General features: G+C 38.6%; 1 protein-coding gene across 1 annotated transcript in view; it reads right to left on the reverse strand.

Annotated features, from left to right (window-relative positions):
• The window catches only part of PAG1 (phosphoprotein membrane anchor with glycosphingolipid microdomains 1), a 92,592-nt gene extending 67,949 nt beyond the window's left edge, over positions 1 to 24,643 (reverse strand). The window contains exons 1-2 of the mRNA XM_058528937.1: positions 24,559 to 24,643; positions 22,649 to 22,718 (exon numbers count right to left, since the gene is read on the reverse strand). The gene's annotated coding sequence lies outside the window, so the exon portion shown is untranslated. The remainder of the gene's footprint in view (positions 1 to 22,648; positions 22,719 to 24,558) is intronic.
• Positions 24,644 to 26,320: the final 1,677 nt, after the last annotated feature.

Here is a 26,320-nt window from a genome sequence, read left to right on the forward strand (position 1 = left end):
TAATCAGTTGCACTGAGAAATTTTAGACTTTTCCATTAGATACTGTGAACTCTAACAGCTCCAACCATCAAAGATAAGTGTTTAGCGTCCACTTGAATCCTGATGTCTACTGACTGCTTCCTTCTTAGAGTGTTTCATCAGAGACAGAAAGTAGATCAATGGTTGCCTAGGGCTGGGGGGAGAGTGGGAGATGGGGAAATCAGGGGAGGGAGGGTGACAGCTAAGGGTTGAGGGATTTCCTTTTAAAGTAATGAGAATGTTCTAAAATTGATTGTGGTAATGGTTGCAAAATTCTGAATATACAGTAAGTCATTGAACCGTACACATTAAATGAGTGAATTGTATGGCATGTGAATTATAACTCAATACAGCTGTTAAAAAAAAAGTATAGTTCATTTAATCCAACCCAGTCCACAAGAATTTCTGTTAAAACAACTCAACTCTTCAGTAGCCAAACATCCATCCATACGGCCAATCCATCCATCCAACTTTTAGTAGCCAAAATAAAATAAACCTTCTGTACTAATAAAAAAGAAAACAAACAAAGCCAAAACCACAGCCTGTAACATTGACAGCATCCTTAAGAAAATTTAACAGACACTGGGACATTTCTTGTCAGCCCCATTGGCTCTGACCATCCTATTTCATAGTTATAGCAGCATAACTAGGACTCAGAACGTTCCTTGTTTCTTAAAGTATCCAATTCTCTCTTCTTTTTCTTTCTGTCATTAGAGATATACTTAGTTTGATAAATATGAGAGCTGGGAGGGAACTAACATAAAATGATGAATGATGGCCAAGAAGTGAACTCTTAAAATCTACCAAGTTTTAGATAGTGGAGGGGATATCAGTTACATGGCAAACCCAGTGACCTCAGTGCTAAGCGAAGACAGTAGCATTTGTCAGTGTGTCAGGCAAAGGACACAACACCTTTAACACTTGCCAAACTGTTCAATGTCTTTTGAATAAATGAGGGAATGAATGGCTAAAAGCAGACATCCTGGTGCTTATTCACATACTGTTTTGTATTTACCACCTATCATGCAAATGCTTGTCTTATCTCCCCAATGAAATTTCAAACTCCTTGAAGACAGGGAAGGTAGCTAATGGGTTTTCTCTCCTTCCATCTTTCCATACCCAAAGCATTCGGCTAAGAGTTAACAACTGCTTTATGGGTACAGGATATACCCATCTTAGACTCTCGTGGTACTAAAGAGATTTTTTTTCCTTTTTCGTAATGTTGTTTTGGAGCAAACATGATTTAACGAACGGAGTAACAAAATCTATGTGATAAACCATTTCATTATTGATTGTTACCATTCTTTGAAGCCCCATTTCTAAGCACTTAATGTTGGAGAAATGTATACTATAATCACTTAAGCAACAGAAGAAGCCCTCAAAATCAATAGGTTCTTGGCTCATGATGGTATGTAGCTTGACTCAGTGAGCAGGATTCCACTGGGTCCACCCAGATTGACACATACCACAAACTTCAGTTTCGAAAACTATCTCAGAAATAAACCTTTTTTAGAAGTAGCTTTTAATGTAACCACAAACAAGATTCTTATCATGGAAAGGGAGGGGATAATTTCTCTCTGCAACATGTCCTTATCCTTACATAGATCACACACTCCAAAAATTACAGACTCTTTGCTATTGAAATCTGATGATTAGTCACCGAGTTCACTATATACTTGGAACACCTACAGTTAAATGTAATTAGTCAAGATAAATTATAGAGAGAACCATGCAAATATATGAAAAAACATTCTCAGAGTTCAATGTGCTAGGATGCAATAAAGAAAACAACACCTCTCTTACACACATTCACAAAGAAATACTCAAGTGTGCGCTTCTGAGAGCTCCTTAGGTAAGGAGGGAGCTTCCCAGTTCCCCTGGGAGGGACCGCCCAGCCCTCTCTCTGTAGCCTGATCTGCCAGCCCAAGCTCCTTTCCAACACACGCTCACCTTCCCCTGCCTATGTCTTTGCCATACCATTCGAGCCTGGAATGTTCCACCCCCTTCTCCCCCGATCATTTAGCTCTAAGTCCTGATGGTCCTTCTTTGTGAGGCTTATTCTTTTCCTTCTGTCCTTAGATTCTCCCCAGCTCATTTGACATCAAATATTACCTTACCTGTCCTATATTGGGGGTGAATCCTTTTTCCCCACATGGTTCAAGCAGATAATGCTTCTGGCTCTTTCCTCTTTTTCCTTTACTCCATACAAGGGGAGGTGGAGTGACTCACCTAATGGGTATTTGGGGAAGAATAAACTAGGTACCCTGGACTCAGCTCCTCCTTTCTTCCTCCAGGGAGGGGAGCTGCCCTCTGGGAAGGTGAGTTTCCCTCTGATCCTCTATGCCATCATTTGAGTTGATTCTTTGGGCCCACAGAGAGGCCTGTCCCAGCCAGTGTGGCCTGTGCTTAATTCTGGGGTTCCAAATCAGTACAGCAAATATACTCTGCCCTCCAACCTGGCCTTTACTAGTAATAAAGGTGACATTCGAGACTTACCTACCAACTATTTTATCCTATCTCTTAATTTTTTTTCAGAACTTGGGAGGGTCAGAGGCGTGTCATTATTGTGGTTTTCATCAAAGACTCCAACATCATTCATATATGTAATTATACATATATTGATTAGATGGCTTTAAAAATTGATGTGAGATTGTGTTCTATCTCCCTGCCTCAACATAATTTTGACTCACGTCTCATATGTCTTTGCCACACAGTGCTTCACTACAATGCCCAATGTAAAGTAAAAATAAACTCAAATAGGTTCAATCATGAATACAGCATCTAATTAAGGATATGCAGAGAGGATTAAAAACAAAACAAAATTTAGGATTACAATACATGATTCCAGCTAACGGCTATGACTTTACTAACGCATTTTTGGTGTCACTTATCAGCAGTGTTAGTATAAAGTTAATACAGGCAGCGTGAGTATAAAATTAATATATGCTACCTACTGTGATTCTGCAGAGTAAATTTAACTGCACGTTGAGCAAGACGAGAGAATAAAAGATAAAGCATATCCTGATTGATTTTCTTCATCCAAAGCCACAAGATCTCATTTCAACAAAACCCTGTCATTAAATTTACAGCATATCTAAGAGTGAATTTTATGTGATATATACTTGAATCTACTTTCCAAAGCAGTGATGGCAATCCATCATAAGCCAAGTTTTCCTTTACCTACACGTTAAACCTTCATATTATATGCTACATTATCCATTGTTCACTTTTACGTAAAAAGCTATTAATGTGCAACGTTGCTGAGAAATACTGATTTAGTTGACTAAGTACATGTTTTTGAGTGTCCTCTCACGAAAAGACAAAAGTAAATTAAATACACAAAGGATTACATTTATGTCAAAATAAACACAGTGTTTCAAAAAACTTGAGAGGTAAATTAATGTGATAAACTACTAATTTTTCTTCAATTTTATTTTCAGCACACTATCTTTTTTTACTTAAATATGCATTTACTGAATGCTAACTGGATGCTAGTACTAATAAATATATGGTACTAACTAGCAGTACATAACAACACAATAATAATGCTAGTAATGATTGCTTATAGAAACCCCTTTCTAGTTTTCAAAGATATGTCAGACATTTTTTCTTTGACTCTCATAGTCTCCTGCTAAAACAATAGAGCAGACATTCTCACACCCACTTTACAAATGGGGAAACTGAGGCTCAGAAAGGTTTAGTGATATTCCTAAGGACTTGCAGGGCTGGTCCTCCAGTCCAGACTGCTGACTCCCAGTAGTTAACAATTCACTTGGAGATTCAATAAATAGTTACTGAGCACCTACTATGTAACAAACCCCATACTGGGGCTGCGGATAGAGACAGTCCCTGCTCTCCAGCTCTCTTCCACTGAGGACCAGCCATCAACATGCACACAGCATGTTCAATGTACTATTTTCACATTATATATGGATAAAAACAAGAATAAGTTTGCAAACATTTTTCCTATAAAAGCAAAACTAGGGAAGACTGCCTTAAAATTAATACAATTTAATCATTTACTTTAGAAATAAAGAACATGTTACAGGAGCACCCAATACATAAAGCAAATATTAACAGACATAAAGGGAAAAATGGACAGTAATACAATAATAGTAGAAGACTTTCAACACCTCACTTACATCAATGGATAGATCATCCAGACAGAAAATCACAAGGAAACACTGGCCTTAAATGACACATTATACTAGATGGACTTAATAGATATATGCAGAATATTCTATCTAAAAACAGCAGAATACACAATCTTTTCAAGCTCACATGGAACATTCTCTAGGAGAGACCACATGTTAGGCCACAAAACAAGTCTCAATAAACTTAAGAAGACTGAAACCATATCAAGCATCTTTTCTGACCACAACGATATGAAACTAGAAATAAATTACAAGAAGAAAACTAGAAAAAACATAAACATGTGGAGGCTAAACAACATGCTGCTAAACAACCAATGGGTGAACAAAGAAATCAAAGAGGAAACCAAAAATACCTAGAGACAAATGAAAATGGAAACAATGTTCCAAAATCTATGGGACACAGCAAAAGCAGTTCTAAGAGGGAAGTTTATAACAACACAGGCCTACTCCAGGAAACAAGAAAAATATCAAATAAAAAATCTAATGTTACACCTAAAGGAACTAGAAAAAGAACAAACAAAGCCCAGAGTTAGTAGAAGGAAAGAAATAATAAAGATCAGAGTGGAAATAAATGAAATAGAGACTAAAAAAACAATAGAAAAGATCAATGAAACAAAGAGCTGGTTCTTTGAAAAGATAAACAAAATTGATAAACCTTTAGCCAGACTCACTAAGAAAAAAAGAGAGAGAGCTCAAACAAATAAAATCAGAAACGAAAGAGATGTTACAACTGACACCACACAAATACAAAGGATCATAAGAGATTACTATGAACAATTATATGCTGATGAATTAGACAACCTAGAAGAAATGGATAAATTCCTAGAAACATGCAATCTTCCAAGACTGAATTAGGAAGAAATACAAAATCTGAACAGACCAATTACTAGCAATGAAATTGAATCAGTAATCAAAAAGCTCCTAATAAACAAAAGTCTAGGACCAGATGGCTAGATGTTTTACCAAACATTTAAAGAAGAGTTAATACCAACCTTTATTAAACTATTCCAAAAAACTGAAGAGGACGGGATGCTTCCAAATTCATCCCACTAGGCCAGCATTACCCTGATACCAAAACCAGACAAAGATACTACAAAAAAAAAAAATTACAGGTCAATATCCTTGATGAACATAGATGCAAAAATCCTCAACAACATATTAGCAAACCAAATTCAACAATACATTAAAAAGATCATAAACTATGATCAAGTGGGATTTATCTCAGGGATGTAAGGATGGTTCAATATGTGCAAATTAGTCAATGTAATACACCAAATTAACAAAATGAAGGATAAAAATCATATGATCATTTCTAATAGATGCAGAAAAAGCATTTGACAAAATTCAACATTCATTTATGATGAAAACTCTCAACAAAGTGGGTAAAGAGGGAACATACCTCAATATAATAAAGGCCAAATATGACAAACCCACAGCTAACATCATACTCAGTGGTGAAAAGCTAAAAGCATTTCCTCTAAGATCAGGAACAAGGCAAGGATGCCCATTCTTGCCACTTTTATTCAACATACTATTGAAAGTCCTAGTCACAGCAATCAGACAAGTAAAAGAAATAAAAGACATCCAAATTAGAAAGGAAGAAGTAAAACTGTCACTACTTGCAGAGGACATGATACTATAACCCTAAAGACTAAACCAAAAAAAAATTAGAACTAATAAACGAATTCTGTGGAGTTGCAAAGGATACAAAAAGATACAAAATCAATATACAGAAATCTGTTCTTAGAAAGAGAAATTAAGAAAACAATCTCATGTATAATTGCATCAAAACCAATAAGATACCTAGGAATAAATTTAATCAAGGAGGTGAAAGGCCTGTACTCTGAAAACTAAAAGACACTGATGAAAGAAATTGAAGGCAACACAAATAAATGGAAAGATATACCATGCTCATGGATTGGAAGAATTAATATTGTTAAAATGTCCATACTACCCAAAGCAATCTACAGATTCAATGCAATCCTTATCAAAACACCAATGGCTTTTTTCACAGAACTAGAACAAATAATCTTAAAATTTGTATGGAACCACAAAAGACTCTGAATAGCCAAAGCAATCTTGAGAAAGAAGAACAAAGCTGGAGATATAATGCTCCCTGATTTCAAACTAGACTAAAAAACTACAGTAATCAAAACTGTATGGTATTGGCACAAAAATAGTCACATACATCAAGGGAACAAAAATAGAGAGTCCAGAAATAAACCCATGTTTATAGGGTCAATTAATCTGTGACAAAGGAGGCAAGAATATAGAAAGGGGAAAAGACAGTCTCTTCAACAAATGGTGTTAGGAAAACTCGACAGCTACATGCAAAAGGATCAAACTGGACCACTTTCTTACACTATACACAAAAATAAACTCAAAATGGATTAAAGACTTAAATGTAAGACCTGAAACCATAAAAATCCTAGAAGAAAACATAGGCAGTAAGCTCTTTGAAATTGATCTTAGCAATATTTTTTTTGATCTGTCTCCTTAGGCAAAGGCAACAAAAGCCAAAATAAACAAATGGGACTACATCAAACAAAAAGCTTTTGCACAGCAAAGGAAACCATCAACAAAATGAAAAGGCAACCTATTGAATTGCAGAAGATATTTGCAAATGATATATCTGATAAGTGGCTAATATCCAAAACATATAAAGAACTTATACAACTCAATAGCAAAAAACAATCTCATTAAATAATGGGCAGAGGACCTGAACAGACATTTTTCCAAAGAAGACATAGAAATGGCAACAGACACATGAAAAAATGCTCAACATCATTAATCATTACGGAAATGCAAATCGAAACCACAAGGAGATATCACTTCATACCCATCAGAATGGGTGATGGGTGAAGAAATAGCAAGTGTTGGGAGGATGTGGAGAAAAGGGAACCCTTGTGCACTGTTGGTGGGAATGTAAATTGGTGCAACCACTATGGAAAACAGTATGGGGGTTCCTCAAAAAATTAAAAATGTATATAAATGTTGAATCATTATGTTGTACATCTGAAACTAATATAATACTGTATGTCGACTATACGTCAATTAAAAAAAACGAATATGTTTCATTGCTACTCCTCAATGCTCAAATTATAATGACAGTGTTTCAATTAAAATTGAGACTGCAAATTAAACATATCCTTTGGCATTTTTCAATGAAGCGTTTAATCCTCTATTAGAAGAATGAGAATTGAATCACACAAATTAGTCTACCTCATTCATGTACCAAAATGTCAGAAATAATCTAACGGAACAAACTTAGATTTAAACATTCACAGGAATGGGGATGAGAATGTCGCTGGAGAAGGCCTTTTTTTGAAATTCAGTTTTGAGTTTCACGCATCTAAAATCACAGGGATCTGAGGTCCCAGGACCACTCTGCAGTTCTCATGCCACAATTTTAATATGAGGTTGCCCCCTCATAAGTGCAGTTGTCAAAAAATGTCATAATATATGAGAGAGAGAAGACCCACGCTTAGTCCTGAAATGAAAAAGAATGGTACCCACACTGCTTTTTATCTGTTTATGCCCATAAATTAATTCATGAGTAGTAAATACATTTAGATTTAAGGCAGGTTTCTTCTAGGTAGGAAAACAGACAGACACGCTAATATGATGTAGAGAAACCCAATGAGGCAATGAAAGGAGAAAAGTAGCTGCCTGCATCAATCAGCCAGTGAGTTGACCCCACAACTGTAGCCTCACTCTGGCTGATAAGCTGGCGGAACACAGCAGAACACATTCTCATAACAAATGAAACACAAACGCACCACCTCGCACTCCGAGTCCTCAGTCTCCTGGAATTCAACAAGTAGAGAAGAGCACCAACGTGCATGTTAGTTGTCCGTCTCCTTCTACCATCCTTTCTTTCTCTGTAGGATTGTAACTTTATTTTATACTTTTCTTGAGATAAAGTCTATATACTTTTTAAAAACCTCTTAATAAATGCAGCATTATTTCTTATGTAGCATATATTTGTGTGTCAGTCTGTGAGCTGTCTCTGATGTTGTTTGAATGTTGGGGTGGATAACCGTGAAGGGAGCTTTGTCACATGCCCCAGCACCATCCACAGGGCCTGAAGGTTTGCTCTCTTATGTAAAAAGAGCCAGATTAGAGTCCCTTTTAGATGAGATAAGAGGAAATAGGAAAATGAGAACACAGAGAAATCCTGATGTATATAGATCACTGTCAGGTGCCCTTTAAAAACTATGCCAGCTTTTCTAAACCATCAGGTCCCAAGTCGCCACATAAATTACTACAGAATGATACATCTATTTATGCATTTCTCTATTTGTCTTGGATTAATTAAAAATCTAAATCTTCTGTTCAACTTTTCTACCTTCTTCGGTTTATCAAACATACACAAGATTTTGGCAACCTGGAAAAAAAAAAAGAAAAAAAACAGCAGAAGAGGCCTAACTTACAAAAGAATTTCATTTCAAAAGCTCATCTTCCATCCTGTCATTAGGAATGCCGAATGCGCTTTCTCATTAGAATGAGTGAATGAAGGTTATTACATTCGTAAGACAAACAGGTCACAACAATTTTTATAAAGTTAAGCAACTTTGTGGGAACCAAAGAAACCAATAAACATTAAAACCTTATGTATTGTATTCTGAAGTTTCCTTTGATCTTCAGTTCTATAGAAAGGTTTACAATGTTGCCATTCGTGCAGAAATACCATTATGTACCATTTTCAGTTATTATGTCACATATGCATTTCCATGTTTCAAAACAACCTGCACATGTCATTTAAAAAATTATAAAATATATTTTTATATCCTTAGTCACTTCCTCATTGTTGAGGTAAGTAGTTTCCAGATTTTCATTTTTTTAAAAATGTGCTGTTATGAATATTCGCATGATGACTTCTGCACATTTTTCTTAATAACACGAAGTCATGATCTCATACGATAGAAAACAGAGCATTGGAGAAGAGCTATTTATTTATCAAGATTGAGATTACTCTTCCTTTACTCGGCTCACTGGAGCACCTGTGAGCAACAAGGACGACGTCAGAAAACTGAACAGAGACGACGTGTAATTAACAAGCATGATGTCTCAAATATGGAGGTGATTATCATTATTATTATTGTAACATCAACAACCACTACCACCACAATTTCCTAAGCATCCACCACCTGCCAGGTGCTCTGCAAACATTATTCCTATCCTCTACACTTTTACAAAGTAGAGATGATCACTCCCATTTTAAAAATAAAGAGGGGTTAAGGGACTCATCTAAGGCTATACAATTTCCATTAGGGCCATACTTCTAACAGAAGTCTCTATCTCTTTGTTCTGCCTCAAACTGCCTGGTTCTTAGAAAAAGATCACTGGATGGGACTATTGACCTGCTAAAACCTATTCACTAAAGACTTGAAAGGGATTTTTATGTGACACCTTGTAGCGAGACTTTACATGCCACCCTCCAGCTTGGGTGAGAGGTCTGCCGGGGGCACTGCCACCACCGGCAGATGGAACAGTGAAATAGTAACAGCAGCAGCCGCCACCTCCACTGCAAGAGGCAACCTGACCAACAGGGCGCTGAGACGGTATTTTAGCTGAATGTCCTTAACCAGTTACTTTTTTCCTCTAAGCATTTCAGCTATTTTGAAGTCTGATGGTGGGTGGCATTTTTCTCTAAATCAGAATATAAAACCATCCTTAATTTGACAGTAATTGAGCTACATCACTCCTTTTCATGTCTGATCAAAATATAGCTTTGAAAGTCTACAGATAATTAAAATTTCAGGAAGTATTTGGAGAAGCTTATTAATATATTACATAATTATTAACCAAAGAAAAATATTAATCTTCAAGATCACTGTTGAGCACGGGGAACTATTATTCTGGGGATTATTTTGTGTGAACAAGCCCAAATCCCTGTGTTACACAAAAGCTAATGTCTTTGCTCAGAGGATTAGAATTAATTTATGACCTCTGCTTTTGACTTAAATACTATAAACATCTCTGTCGTTCTTGAAAACAAAGGCTGCTCCTGCATAATTTTTCAGATAGAGAAACTGAAATTAAAGTACTATGAAAAAATATTTACAGGATAAAACAAATGCCAAGATCAAAAATACTAAGACACCGAGTGGATATTTATTATCCCCACTAATCCTTTTACATTTCAAAGTTTATTTATTTTCATTATGCTCTTCTACGTTCTTCACCAGTTATTATAGCATAATTTTAAATTCATAAAAGAGAACTTAAGAGTTAATAATATCATGAGCTTTAAAATAATATTCAATTAATACTGATGAGAATGGAAATGCATCTGTTATCTCAATACGTTCTTTGGATGAACCAGAAAAAATGGTAATCTAATGTTAGCGTTTTAACTCCCCATGCCCTGGCCAATGAGGTCCTGCCTAAAGAAGAGAGATTTAATTTTAAAACACCAATGATGAATAATTTTAAAGTGACAACTTAATAAATCAAACAGTCATGCTTTCTTTAGTGCATTCAAATAATGAAAATACAAATTTTACAATACTCTGACTTTCTAGCACTCCTAAATTCTTACTTGTGAGGCAGTCTCTCAAGTTGACAAATGGACCCATCTCTCCATAGCTTATTTGATGGAGACATACAGATAGTTATTGCTCACTGAATATACTTTATGGCAACTTCTAAGGACCGTAAAAGGAATTTCTGGTCTAATTGCAGGTGGGGCCTGAGAACACAAGAACGATAAGAGCATTGGTTACTTAAAAGCCTAGATGACTGTCCTCAAGTCGTTTATGTATTTTGGATGGTCAGTGACAGATCAGACATGAGTAATATAAAGGAGAGAAGCACCTTGGGCATATGGTGGTGCCATTAATTGTGATAGCCAACTCAGGAGGAGGAACTGATTAGGGTGGGAAATAAACATAGGAAGGATTTAGTTTAGTAAATGTTGATTTTAAGGTGGATATGGGGCATAAAGGTAAGGAAATCTGGCGGGTGGCTAATGGCTAATAGCCATTTAGCCATTCCTAAATGGCTAAATTTAGGAATCAAGATCTCAGGAGAAAGGTTGAAAGTAGTGAGCAAGATCAGGGTATGCGAACTTTTTCTGTAAAGGGCCAGAGAGTTAATATTTCAAGCTTTGCAGGCCATACGATCTATCACAACTACTCAATTCTGCCATTGTTAGCACAAAAGCAGCCATAAACAATAGCTAAAGAATGAGTGTGCCCGGATTCCAATAAAACTTTATTTATGAAAACAGGTGCCAGAATGTATCTGGCCTGCAGGTCAACCCCTGAGGTAGATGACAAATGAGGCCCTGGGAATGGATAAGGTCACCCAGGAAGAACATATGGAAGGCAAATTAGTATGATATGAAGTTTGAAAACATGTAATTCTGAATTTCTATTCAGTTCAGTAAGGATATATACCCTATACAAGGCTGCAGTCAGATAGATAGATGGTTCACAAACCCTGGCTCTGGTTCAGACTGTGTGTCAAGCTGGGAAAGTTATTTAACCTCTGAGCCTCAGTCTCCTGGACTGCAAAATGAGGATAATGTTGATAACAGCTAATGCTAGGCATGGGGCGAAAGAATATATTAATATTTATACTGCTCCTCAGAATTAGGTACTACTATCGCCTCCTTTTATAAATGAGGATACTGACCCACAGAGGGGCTAAAATGCATGCCTGCATCACACAGCTAGTAGGTCTGATTCCAGGCCAGGCAGAAAGCCCTGTACCCCTCGCTCTTAGTCATACCCACACCTCAAAAGGTTATGATGACGGTTAGATGAGAGAAAGTGAAGCCTTTTATCACTGCACTTGGCGTGTAGAAAGAACCCAGTAAGTGGCGGCCGTTATCATTATAACCCTGAATGAGGCTGGTACACTAAGGCCACAAAGATGACTAGGATAAGGCCAGTCTCGTCCAAGATACTCACCTTCACTCTATTTCTAACACCAGCTTTAAAAAGGTCCCCGAATCAACTCCATTGTTAATTTCATGCTGCCTTTCCCTTGAAGAGGGGGTGTGAAGAAAGGAAACAGTATCAGCTTTCATTACCTTTTTGTTGTTTGCTTTTACCAAGTGTTCCCAGTAAAGTCTGGTTTATTCTTCTTAGCGTATATGTATAGAAACTTTCAGAAGGATTGGCTTTTTTTTTTTTTTGTGCTGCTGGTGTTCCAATCTACTGTAAGAATCTACAGGTCCCTATTTTGGGTCCATGGTAGATAACGTTTGAATAAAAATTTAATCTTGACAGAAACTAGGATCAGCATTCAGAAAAAAAGCTTCCACAAAAGATACTTCTGTCCAACCAACTCCTACTTATCCACTAAGGTCCAGCTCAAATCTTCCCTCCTCTGCAGAATTCCTTGATCCCCTGTGCTCCATTTCTCTTGGCAAGCTTTTGCTCTCTCTCTTAGGGCAGTAACCACTGATAACAGCTTATTTTGTCCCTTCTGCTGGATGAGGAATGCCTTGACTGATGAGACTGGAGTGATTTTTACTTTTTTTCTTGATATGGGGAACAATGCTTAACATAAGGATTTACATATACAGTAGTAAGAAGTGCAAGGAAAGCCATTAACTCAGAAAGAAAAAGGAATTTAAGTTATAAGTAAAAATAATGAACTTTCATGTTCTATGTACTAGTGGTACCATTTTTCCAAACATTTTTTAAAAGTTTAATAATCACATGAAACATATCCAATTATTATTTAAATTTATTTAACTATCAATTGTTGCTGAAATGGAGTTAAAGTCAGTGTTGAACTTTTCCAAAAGCATATGAACCCTGGGATGAATTATCCCTACCCATGAGATTGAGGAAGTATTTAGATCTTAAAGAGAAGCCAAGGAAGGCACAGCAAGAGGAAATATAATGATTAGGTTATATAAGGGTAAACAGCATTTATAACATTTAAAAAGGCAGCTTCGGGGCCAGCTGGTGGTGTAGCGGTCAAGTGCACACACTCTGCTTCAGCAGCCCAGGGTTCGCAGGTTCAGATCCTGGGCACGCACTGACGCACCACTTGTCAAGCCATGCTGTGGTGGTGTCCCATATAAAGCAGAGGAAGACAGGCACAGACATTAGCCCAGGGCCAATCTTCCTTGGCAAAAAGAGGAGGATTGGCATCGGATGTTAGCTCAGGGCTGATCTTCCTCACCAAAAAAAAAAAAAAAAAAAAGGCATCTGCTTATTTCTGTAATTATTCTATATAACTATATATAACTTTATAACTATTTCTTTAATAACTATCAATATCTTAAATATATACTTCATTGCAAAAGGACTAAATAAATGTTTCTGTTTAAACAAAACTCAGCAAAATATTTGTATGCATCGGGTGCTATGTAAGGCCAGGGATTAAAAGACCAGTATTTACAGCACAAAAAATTAAGCACAGTCCCTACTTGGAAGGTGTAAATCAGGGTTTCTTTAGCTGGGGCCCTATAGATAGATTCCAAAAGGTCCTTGGCCAACTTTGGGAGGGTCTGCAAACCACCTGCAATTATATGCAAAGCTTTCTGTGCATGAGTCCTTCTTCAGAGAAGCAGTCTAGAATTGCCATTAAATTCCTGAAGGGGGCTATTACCTCCCCATACCTAAATCATAGTCTGTACACAGACCTCTCTAAAACACATTTATCTTACTTAAAAAGTCTAAGTATTTATTCCAATCTTCTTCTTTTGAAAAGAATAAAGGACCAGATTATTAGTCCAAATTAAGCAAGTAAACATTTGTGGTTCTATCCCAGACCACTGGCATTAGATCCAAACATCAAATTTGGTCCATTAGTGAGAAGCCAACTTCTTTCCCCACTATTTACCAGGGAAACTTATCCTTAACTTCGAATTTTTAAACAGTTCAGTGTTTTCAGGGATCTCAGGCATCTTTTTATCTAAAGCTTAAATAAAGGCAAAAATCAATATCCTAACAGATGAGCACTTCTGAAATGCTTAACTGTTAATGAGTATACCTTATCTTTAATCTGTAGAGTTAACTCTATTTAATAGGTCAAAGAACACAATGGTGCAAGAATGTTTTTCTTACAGCTTATTTTTTAAGGTAAATCACAGCAAGTTGAGGGCAAAATTAAAGTAAGAATTGAGAATCCCCACTATTCCATTCATAGGCTATAATCCATCTCGTATAAACGGAAGACGTTTTAGCATCTCTTGGGAGAGAAAACTATTCTTTCCAGAACAAAACAAATTTCTCTCAAGGATTAGATTTTGAGAGACTTTATAGCGTTTACAAAAAGCTTTTGATATATCCCCCTGCTAATTTAATTTTCTGCCTTTTCTCTATTAATAGCCTGGACCAATTTGGAATACATTTTCCAAATTATTGAAAATCAGTGAGCAGGGGTGTCATTAATGCTTTCAGGACACTAATGTACAAGAGGTTACTTCTTCAAAGGGTAAACGATGGTCGAAAACGAGGCGACCTTCCTAAATGAGGAAGTAAGTGGCAAAGGCCCTGAAATTCAAAAGCTGTTTTCTGTTTACCTGAAATCGCTCAATAAGCATTTTCTTTGATGACCATGGAACCAACATTCCCTTGTGTTAACCTGACATGAGGGCCTGTAAAATTGTATTCAGCCGCTACAGTAGCTTTTCCACTCCCTGAAAGAATAGTTTGATTCATACACGTTCCAATTTATATCTGTTGTGCATAAATGAAACAGACTTGTAGAAAAGACTGGATTCATTATCATGTAAAATACAGCCATTAGCAGAAAAATCTAGTAACTATATTCCCAGACATAATAAGATCAGATTCTTAGGCTTCTGGGCTGGAGTTGGGGGATGAGAGGGGGAGTGTTTCTCAAACAAGAAAGCCTTCCTTCTGAAAGAGGTATTCACAGGGGTAAATTAAATAACAGTACCAAAAAAGGAAGCTACAACAGGCCATTCCTCAAGTCTACCGTCAAAGCAGAACATTCTATCCAATTGATCCTTAGGATTCACACCAGTGTATAGGTAATTCTTAAATGTGCTTGTGTTGCTCTCTTGAAATCTTTCGTAAGCTATCTTGGGGTTGGAAAATTTGATAGGACTCACTCGCCTCAATTGTCTGTCATGTTAACACACGGTAGATGTGTTATCATCGTGCCAATCAGATGCCACAATCAGGAAATAACTGTGGGTTAATGACAGAAATGCAGCAATTCCATAGCAAGGGGAGGTGATGGTAAAGCCTGACTCCAGGCAGTGAAGATGAAACGGCCTCAAAGATGGGCAAGAGGGGGAAATCCAGAGAAGAAAGCAGGTGAACGGAAGGAACACTGCATAAAGGCTCCCTAAATGCCAGGCACGGCTCTCGCACTGAGAATACAAGGTGAACAAGTGGATGAGGCCTCAGCTGGCTCCCCTATGGGTGAAGACTGACAAAAGACTAATCCACACTAAAGTATCAGACAGGGAAAGTAAGTCAAAAAGGTAAAGGAGACAGAAGTGACAGAGTGCCTTGAGGGATCCCGAGCCCGGGCTGCTTGGGGAAGTCCATTTGGAGGAGGTAACACTTAAGATGAGATCTGAAGAACAAGAAGGAACCATCTTCTATTCTTTCAACCTATAGGAACTATCCTTGATGAGAAAAGGGCAACAGATGGCAAATTACAGAGATGTAATTTAGTCTCATAATTCAGCATTTTCACCATTTTTTGTGTGTTTGAGGCACATTTTCAAATATTAGAATACTTGTCAGATTATACAAAGGTATTATAAGACAAAGCAATTCAAAATCAGTCAACGACTCAATCCTGTCACTCACAATGATTCAACCAACAACGCCTCTGTTCTCTATGAAAGCACCCACACTCATCCCGAGAGTTACCAGTTCCATTCTGAGGTGCTATTTGCAGCCACACCACACTCTCACAGACTCAGGAGGCAAACTTGTCTCCAATGACAGTAAACAGATCTTTCTTTAGCAGGCGCTCAAGAACACACTACACTAAAAACTAAACTTCACTTGTCCTCTGCAAACACAACCTGTTTGGCTTCCTAACTACCTAACAATACCTTTAACTGTATATACACATTTTATAAACTAAATATATTCAAATGTGGAAAAATAAATTTTGAATATTAATGTTTGGCAGCATGCCTTTGTGCTGTGGGGCATTTGCTGGGCAAGGGTAAGGGTTGGTGTTAATGAGGTGGAACCCTGGTCTGCCACTCTTAAGTTTCTACGTTTTCTGACTGTGCCATTAGGAAATATTATCATTTTCACAGAATTGTCAACCTGTTGGTTCCTGCCCTATATGAAGGATTAGGAAAAATTTTTATTTCTTTTATTTTTCCTCCCTGTTTTCTGATTCTTCATAGTTAAAATCACCAGAGAGAGGCCATCAGGATAACTCTCCTGATGCCTGCAGAGACATGTGGGCCCCAGCACAACCAACTGACATATCAAAAGTACTAGAAGCTACAGTTGATCCCAGAAGTCCACCGCTCAAAATCATCATCATGTGTTAACAACCTGGGCATAGGGCTGTCTGGCTGTGACATCTGTCACTCCATTGACGACCAGGTTGATTTAGTGAGCTAAGGGGGCCTCTAAAGGAACCAAACACAGGCTCAAGGAAAATGGCTTTCTGAATCAGCTTCCTAATTAATTCAAAAAGATAGAGCCAAAGGGCAGCATTAAAGAATATACAGCTGATTATATTGGAGCAATGTTAAAAAGACTTTGAAGGACTTAGCTAAAGCTGTTTAGGAAACATAACAAATAACCTTAACATAATGGTTAGATTCCAACGGCCAACCCCTCTTCTTCACACAGGTCCTCTAGAGTGCCTTCCATGCCGGGAAACTCTGGTTTCTCCTGAAGCCAAAACCTCAGCCTCTGTGCTCCAAAAAGTAGCTCTTAGAATCTTCTCATTTTTGCCAAGTAAGACATCCATTCATAATACGAATAGCAATGTTCCTGAGCTTAATGGGAAAAACTCTACAACAGTGACATGCCACCAGGTTGTCTCGATGCCTAAGGCTGTGAGGCAAAGGAAAACAAAGGTGACCAGGAGGGAACAGTCCCCACAGTGAACGATTTATATCCTTTCCCTTCTAGTTCCTGGAGCCTTTCTCCAAAGAGGCTCTCATTGTTGCTATCAGGAGAGAGGAAACAGCTGAGATCCAAAGGGATAGTATCTTCGCGACTTCTCCCAACCCTCTGGGGAGTAACTGGGGCGCCCTGGGAGCCACAGGCCTGACCGAGCACCCAGCTGCTCTCAGGAGTGGGTGCTGAAGGTCCCAGTCTCCAAACTCAACGTGTGTCCTCAATGGCTCCCAAGTTTCTAAGGAAACTGTGTCTACTGGAAGCGGAGCTAATCATCTGAAATCTTTTCTTTTCACAAAAGTTCATGGACCTTTAAAACTGAAAGAAACTTTATTCTTCATGAAGAAATAACTCCCACTTCATCCATCCCTTTTCTCTTTCTCTTTCGTTTCCTCTTTCCCTTTTTTTTCCTAAACATCAACTAGTTACTTTTAAAAAGAAAAGTCTTGATACAGTGAAGACTACAGACGTCAAGTGAATGCCTACCCATTTCACATACTCTCTCCTACCTTTATTTAAATGGGCAAATAAAACAACGATATAAGCAAACACAGGCCTGGAGAAGTTCTGGAACTCACCCTGGGTCACACAGTGGCCGGGGGTAAATAATGAAACTAGTGTCTCGGCCAAGTGACTCCCTGACCAGTTCCACCATGCAAAAATCAGACAGCTAATAGAAAACTGACATGTAAAATTCCAGATGGTGACATTCTAGCCATTAGATGCATTTTTTTAATCACCAGAAAAATCATTTAAGGTTGGGGAAACAATCTGGAACATATTTTAAGTTAAAAAAAATTCTAATAATAATTTTCATACGTTAAAAACTTTTAATAGCAAATACACACAGATATCAACAAAAAGTGACTACTTTTCGAATTACACGCGACTTATACAGCCTGGCTCTGCAGAGAGCTGTTATATATACTTTAATATACCATCAAGGACACAGAAGTATTCCAAGGTCAAAGAAGTATCCCAGAGTGAACACACTCGTGTTAACAGCCCGTTGGGTAGAAAAGCCCACCCTTTGGGCTCCCTGCACGATGATGCAAAATTACAGCCAGCATATCATTTGACAGTGAGCCAACAGATTTGTGGTCAACAAGGGATCATTGCTGGAGAGTTGATTCTACCCAGCCTGATGTTCCGACTTTAGTTATACCTCATTTAGTTCCATTTGAAAAGTGGCATACAAAACAGAGGAATGAAACAACTATACGCTGAAATTTTCCTTTTACACTTGGAAGCAAATGCAACGGCAAATGCACTTTTTCAGGCTTATGAGGTTATACTCCCTGCATCAGAATTGATTTCTGAGTCTCACAAAAGCTCTGTGTATCGAGCCTGCACCACAGATTTACACGGCTGCAACTCCTGTCAGACATCATCTTAGCTTTATGAATAAATAAAACCATGCCCAGGGGAAACATTGATTTAAGAGGAAAAATCAATACCCATCCAGCACGTGACAGACTTGAGCTTTGAGGCTACTTATCCCCAAAGCACAATGTAATACTAAGTGTAAAACCATGCATTTTGCTTCCTGATAAAAGGTAAGCGAGGGTATGTGACATTGGTGGGCAAATGCTCGCCTTCTATGGTCCTCAGTACATCAGGATTCGCCTTCTCTTTTAAATAGTAGTTAGTTGATACTCAAAAAAGCAAAGAGGAAGAGAAAGAGAAAAAAGAGATGGTGACCCAATGGTGGCAAAATCTTGATAATTTGTGAATACAGATTGTGAGTGTATGAGAACTCACTGTATAATTCTTTCATGTGTGAGAATTTTTTCATAATAACAATTTAAAAGTATGTATCTGCTTGGAGAAAACTCTATAAGGCTAATATCAACCAAGATGTTGACAATGGTTCCCTTTGGGTAATGGCCTCATGGGGGAGCTTTCTTTCTTGCTTGCAAGTGTTGAATTTTCCAATTTTCTGTGGTGAATATGCATATTTCTTTTATAATTCAGAAAACCCACACACAATAAATGTAGGGATGGATAGCAGAAAAAAAAAAAAAGATAAACCTTAATTAGACTGAGCACAATGTATTCTGTTGACTACAGGCCTAGAGACAGCTAAGATTTACATCTTAACACATATTCATTTTCAGCTCTTTCTTACTGCTCTTAGACATTTTTTAGGGTGCAAGTAGGTTGCTATTAAAATTGCCTGATTTCAAAAATAAAGCTAACAGCTTATCCTGAAATTAAACTCATCTCTGCGAGGCAAAGATTGAACACGAGACAAAAGCGGGCTAAAGTCATCATTTCCTCAGCCCCGCAATCACCATACAACCTCAGCCTGTTTTCACAGTGGAGACAGTTGTTAAAAGTTCTGACAGGCTGGTAGGAACCTTTGGTTACAAAGCCACTCCAGAAAGCCAAGGCTCTTGCTTTCTTGCTCAGAATTGGTTGGAATTAAAAATGAATCCCATTATTTTTCTCTAGTTCCTCAAAGATGCAGTTCATCACTAACTGTGTTAGCGGCAGCCTCTCTAGAAACACCTTCATTTATTCATTTGGATTGGGGATCACGGCTCACCAGATAGACACTGATGCTGTCTGTTCTCCTTGCTTGTCTTTCTGATAAGTGGAAAGAACAACTCCGGAAATTGGAAAAACACTTCCAAGACACAGGCACATTGGAAGCCTGAAAATGAGTTGGGGTAATTTAAATTTTGAATCCCAAATTAAAACATCCTAAAAGTAACTACTATTATCACCAAAGTTGGTGAGGATATTGGCTGAATCTACTTCTAAGGTGGAAATGATACACAATTACAAATTCTGAAAGCATGTAGCCACTGTGTTGGTACTGGCGTCAGCAGAAGAATTAAAGGGGCCAGAAATTGGTTTTGGTGGCTCTTCTTTAATGCATGGATACCAAAAGCAAAATAGAAAGCAAAACATTGTTGAGAAAAATGCTTGTATTTAGTCAGAGAAAAGCACAGCTTGAGCTTAATTACTTTTCACAAATACTATCTTATTCTTTATTACAGTTTCAGAGATACACTCATTTAAAGAAATTAGAGCATCTACTATGTGTTACTATGTGCAAGGCATTTACCAGATGTTGTAATACAAAAATAATAAGATCTGAATCTTACCCTCAAGCTTAGCGTCTGTAAGAGGTTCAGATATATAAGTGGATAATTAAATACAGTGTGATCAGAGACACAACTGAAGAATTGTGGGAGCCCAGCTATACATGGGGGAATCAGGGAGGGCTTCTCAGAGGAGATAGAAATTGAGGCGGATCTCGAAGGACACACTGGAATTTATCAAGACAAAAGGGGCAAGGGCATTCTGGGAAGTGAGAACAGCGTGTGCAAAGGCATATGTGCCTGAAAGGCTTCAATGCATTGGCACACCCAGAGAAAGTCAGTCCTAATGAAGCACAGACTGCAAAGTAGAGGAAGGTAGGCAGTGTACCGGAGGGGTGCACAGGGCTGATCATGGAGGACCACACCAAGGTGTTTGAATCTATTTCTAAGGTTACAAGCCCCACAGAAGTCACTGAGCAGGAAACCACGTTAGAAATTTGGGATCAAGGTAGCCAGAGTGGGGACAGTCTGTTGGAAGAGAGCTATATCAGTTTGCTCCAGCAACAAAGTTGCGCAGAGCTGATGAGGATCAGAACTAAAGTAGTGACAGTGGGAGGCAGAGGAGAGGAAGATCGGAAGGATATTTACAATTAACATTTGTGACAGCTGGCAGTTAATATGTGACCTCACCAAGTGCTAATCACTGTTCTTGGAACTTTCATGTATTATCTTAAATCCAGAATGTGGTGTGGACAGAATGCAGAGGGGGAAGCAATGTTGGCACGGAGATTTCTGGCTTGATTTACAGGGCTGACAGCGATGCCTCTAACTGAACTATTGATTCCAGGAAAAGGAATCAGTTTTAAGTAGAGGATGAGTAGGGGGTGGGGAAGACAGTTTCATTGCATACATATTAATTTTGAAAGCTGCTTGGGATACACAAATGAAGATAACCAAAGCATTCGGGTCAGGAATTTGGCAGAGAGCAAACTGGAAACTCGGGATTAAAGTGAAAAAAAAAAGAGAGAAGAAAAATATCCTCATAGTAAAATTTAAGCAATCAGCCACATACAAAAAAGCAGTACACAATACAATGCTTTTCAGAAACTTCAGAGGACTGTGATTCCCCTCCTAAAACATCTGAAATCTATTCCAAAATATATAGATTCTTAAGTTAAACCTTAATTTCCCCCAACTAGAAAATGCTGTACATTTCAGGCCCACAAATAAAAATGTGTACGGCAAGCAGCTCTAGCGGAACCGGAAGTGCATTAGGGAAAACGATATTTAACCCCTGAATCGAGATTCTTGTCAAATGTTGGGAGATCAGAGGAAGGCATTTTTGGAGTGTGGATCATCAAAGCTCTTAATGCACTGATTCTTTAGACTAAGTTAACTAACAAGACACAGGCTGTTTTCCAGGATCTGCAGTTATATTTAGAAAGACCTAGAGGGGAACCAGAATGACCCTGAAATTGCTCCCTGCTCTCCTAAGAAGAAAGGGTTACTCTGCCCTGAGAAAGAATTTCTCAACAAGTTGAAGGAAAGATTTCATTAAAAGACAGTGCCCTATTTTACAAGATTCCTTCTGTGAGGAGACTGGGAACATTCAGGCCAGATGTACCCCTTCCTTTCTAGCCTGTAGAGGAACTGGATAATGATATATGATGGATAGGGGTCAGTCAGGTCACAATGCTTGAGGTCTGTAAATCTTTTAAATGGACGGACATAGCACTTCAAAGTCCAGGATTCATTATAAAAATTGATAACCATGTAGTAAACCAACTGCTAAAATCAGATACAGAACATCTTTGTGTTAACCTGTCGTTCATTTCAGTTGGATGATTTTTTTCTGGATTTAGTTCTGTTCAAGGATGACCCAAGGTCATTAAGGAATTTTGATATTATCAGCACAAAATGAGATTACTAATACCACTAATAACAGTAACAGTAAAACACAGCCTCATATATTGTTGTTGGTAGTGGTGGTGAGCACTGCATGGAACTGGAAACTGATGAGGCTATCCGATTATTATCTCCACCTCAAAGATGAGGAAAGAGATGGAGAGGGTAGACATTTTGCCCAATCTCACATAGGTATTACAGGGCAGAGCTAAGGTCGTGCCCATTTACTGACCACAGGGAAACACCATGTTGTAAGGAAGCATGACCACTGGTGTTTCGGTCTCTATGGCAGAAGACCCACGGTTCTAAATTGAAAACTGGACTAGCTAATACCCTTGAGATTGTCCAGTTTCAAAGCTATTTGCCTGCAGTTCTACAACTCAGAGTCCCCAACTAAACTACAGACGCCTGTACAAAGTTAAGGTAAAAGCAAGCTTGAATAAGCGAGAATGTAGAAAAGCAGATAAATGAATACCTTGAAATCCCTCTCTCCGCGCTCTGAAGTTGCACTCAACTGTTGAAATAAGAGAAAGACCTCGTGTTTTCTGGAAAGGAAACACAAGAGGAAACAATTTCAAAATTCTGAACTGAAGTAACACTGCAATAACTAAGGGCAAAATGATTACTTTTTCTTATTAAAATTTTGAGTAATAAAGAAAGCAGCTCACAATTATTTAATTAACCTTTAGTACTTTAATACTATAAAAAAAGAATGTTGAAAAACATAAGTTAAAACTTGCTCTTAAAACAATCACCTACCTATACATTATCCCAAATTTTATATATGGAGGAAAGCAAAAATGATGGCATTAATCACATGTGTTCTCAATGATTAATAATTATGCCCGTGCTTTGTTTTTTACTCATTGCTTCATTCCACCTCTTTCTCCCAGACACTGACGGTAACTATGGGTTAGCACCACACACCTCAAACATGGACCCTTTGAGTTGTGCAAGGTACCCTCGATTGCATACCTCAAGAAGATGACAGCCTTGCCAGAACAAAGATGGCTGGAACAAAACCGTACAGAATTGTGTAATAACTGCTATAATAGACTTAGCCATATTATTTTATGTCTTTACCTTGAAACATGCTATATTTTTGTTAGCATGGTTTTCTATGCTTAAGATAAAACTGTATCACTTACAAAGATCACTTCCTCCGAGAGGATGTGTGATTCAAGTTTGAGGAATGTAATCTCAAATCTAAAACTCTGTTTTTGTAGATTGTGTATCTAAGAAGGCATCTTAAAATATGCTAAGTGGAAGTAAAAAGCGAAAGAATGATCCAACAACTAGACTCAATGTTCTCAGAAAAATTATCCACTGAGGTAAACCAATGCAATTTTTTTTCTTTTTTGGTAAAGATTAAAGGGGAAAAGAAAGTTATTTCTTGGAAAGGAATGAAAAACAAAGCAATGCTAGAAAGACCAAAGAGAAAGAGTAAAGTTGACAACAAGCAGGATTGTGGTCCCTCCATGACCTGCCATGTCAGACTCTCCAGTGGCCAGCAAGATGAGAGCTCCCCAACCCCCATCCCACCTCATGAGGCCCCTGCCCACATGCTCGAAGAGCCTCCTGGATGTGAGCTCCAAGAGAAAAGTGCAGTAGAAGGCGAAGGAGAGTTACATGTCAGGGAAGGAGGAGAGGGGTAAAGACCACATTTGCCAAGAGTCCACTTTCAACAAAGAGAGGCAATGGAAATTCTCTTCTCCTTGCCTTTCACTGGGAAATCCCCCATTCTGAACCACTAAGCATTTCAGCTCAGCAACACTGTGGGTTCTGGAAGGTTTCCACAGCAGCCTGAAAACCCAGCATTTATAAAACCAGGAAGATATATTTCAAGCTCTAAACTACTGCGTCAGAGTCAAGTGTTTGGGATTAGCACCTGTTCAAAAGTGGAGATGTCACTATTTTGAGATGCTGCAAAATCTGTCTAATAAATGCTTACTGATAAACCTCTGTGCTGCACAAAAGCAAAGGTGGTAAGGCCCAGTTCAGGAGACCAACTGACCAATATATATGATATAGAGAGACATAAATAATAACAGAAGTATGCAGAGTGACTACAGTACAGAAAGAGCGTGAGAGCCCCATACACACAGCTCTCTGCAGCTCTTGAGATAAAACCCAAGCCACTTGGCATGGTTTGACAAGCTCCCCGTCATGGCGCCTGCTTATCCTGGCAGCATCATATCTCATCATCTGTCCCATCATCGTCATCTCCCATCCGGCGTTCTCCATGCCTCTGCCACGTTGTTTGTTTGCTTGTTTTTTTTTAAGAGGCTAAACAACTAATATAGAAATGAGTATCTCATAAAGCAGCTGTTTCTAAGCTGGAAACCGTCTGTAGTGTGCTTATTAAGAGTAAGTGGATCCTGGTACCTGGTAGGTAGGTCCTCCAACCTTTCCCAACCTGGGTCCTCAGCCTGTCACATCCTTCTCAATCTTCTCCTTCTTTTACAGACTGGAAGAAGAAATAAACTGTAAACACCAGTGTAAAGTATAGAGCATTAGCATTTTGGGTTGCATAGTTCTTTGTTTTGAGGGACTAGCATTCCCCCCCCAGCTGTGACAACCCAAAATGTCTCCAGATTTTGACAAATGTCCCCTAAAGGGCAAACTCACCCTCGGTTGAGAATCACTGGTCTAAAATGAATGATGACTTATTAAAACATAATAATATTTATAATCTAACTTCCAGAATATGCAAAAAGACAGCAATCTGGATGGGGACCATCCAAAAAGGCACAGATGGGGGAGAAGAGAGGAGGGAAGGCACACGTATTGAGCACCTGCTGTATTCTTGGCCCTGTGTGAGGTCTCATCTAATACTCAGACCTCATGTACCTCCAGAATCAGAATCCTCATTTTTTGTTTTTTTTTTGAGGAAGATTGGTCCTGAGCTAACATCTGTTGCCAAGCTTCCTCCTTTTTTTCCCTTTTTTCTCCCCAAAGCCCCAGTAGATAGTTGTATGTCATAGTCGTACATCCTCTAGTGCTTCTATGTGGGACACTGCCACAGCACAGCTTGACGAGCCGTGCATAGGTCCACACCCAGGATCTGAACCGGTGAACCCCAGGCCGCTGAAGCAGAACACGCGAACCCAACCGCCACACCACTGGGCTGGCCCTCCAGAATCCTCATTTTAGCAGATGACTCACGGGCAAACTCAATTTGAGGAAGAACTGGCTTACATTTGAGCCAAGTTGGCTCAACCTCCACCCTACCAGAAGCCGCAGGCACCCTATAAAAGGTGCCATTGAATAGGTTTCTGAGGTTAGGGACTTCCCTGGGGCTCTGCTTCCTATCCCCCACTTTAAACGGCTCATTTTGGCTTCTTGGTTTCCATCCAGCTGCCTCACGCCCTTGCTCTGTCCGCCTTGCAGCCTTACGATATAGCTAGCAGGCTTCCGATTCCATTTACTAAAGAATGCTGCCCCTCCGAGCCCCTCGCTCGTATTCTCACCCTGTCTGTAGGCAAACGGCATCCCTTAGCTTTCTAAGAGCGAGTTCCAGATAGCCCCCTCCGCTCTCGTTGTCTTCGAGAGGGCAACCAGATACTTAATTCCCTAGATCCAGCCTGCATAATTCCACGTGCTCACATAGATCTATTACCAGGCACTAACGCAAAATATATAGTATTGTCATTGTGGCTTTTAAAGGTTTAGCTTCCTGCAATAATAACTACTCACGGTTTTATATCTTCTGTAATATGAGCAGACTGCTTTCACTCTTGATAGTTAATTTCATAAAACAAGGAAAACAACAGCTGTATCCAACATGACAGAATGAAAGATGAGGTTGAGCCTAATTAATGCAGGCTTTGCTTCAATAACAGCTTTATTCTCAATAAACAGAGTGTGACATTTTCATTAACTCAGATACAAACTCCCGTACAAATACTCGCACATGAAATACTATAAAAATACCAAATTTAGACTCTCTCGCTCTTCTCTTTCAAGACCCAAATGATTTCAGATGCTGGCACTTGTAATAGTTTTATTATGATTACTAATAATTACCAGTTATGAATCTTGCTATTTGCAGGCCGTGTGCTACAAATTCCATACATCCTCGTCTCATGTAATGCTCATGAGAAATCCAAGGGACCTGGACTATTGTTATGCTGGTTCTACAGATGGG

The sequence above is a fragment of the Diceros bicornis genome, chromosome 33 (genome assembly GCF_020826845.1).
Source record: "Diceros bicornis minor isolate mBicDic1 chromosome 33, mDicBic1.mat.cur, whole genome shotgun sequence".
Taxonomy (NCBI): Eukaryota; Metazoa; Chordata; class Mammalia; order Perissodactyla; family Rhinocerotidae; genus Diceros; species Diceros bicornis.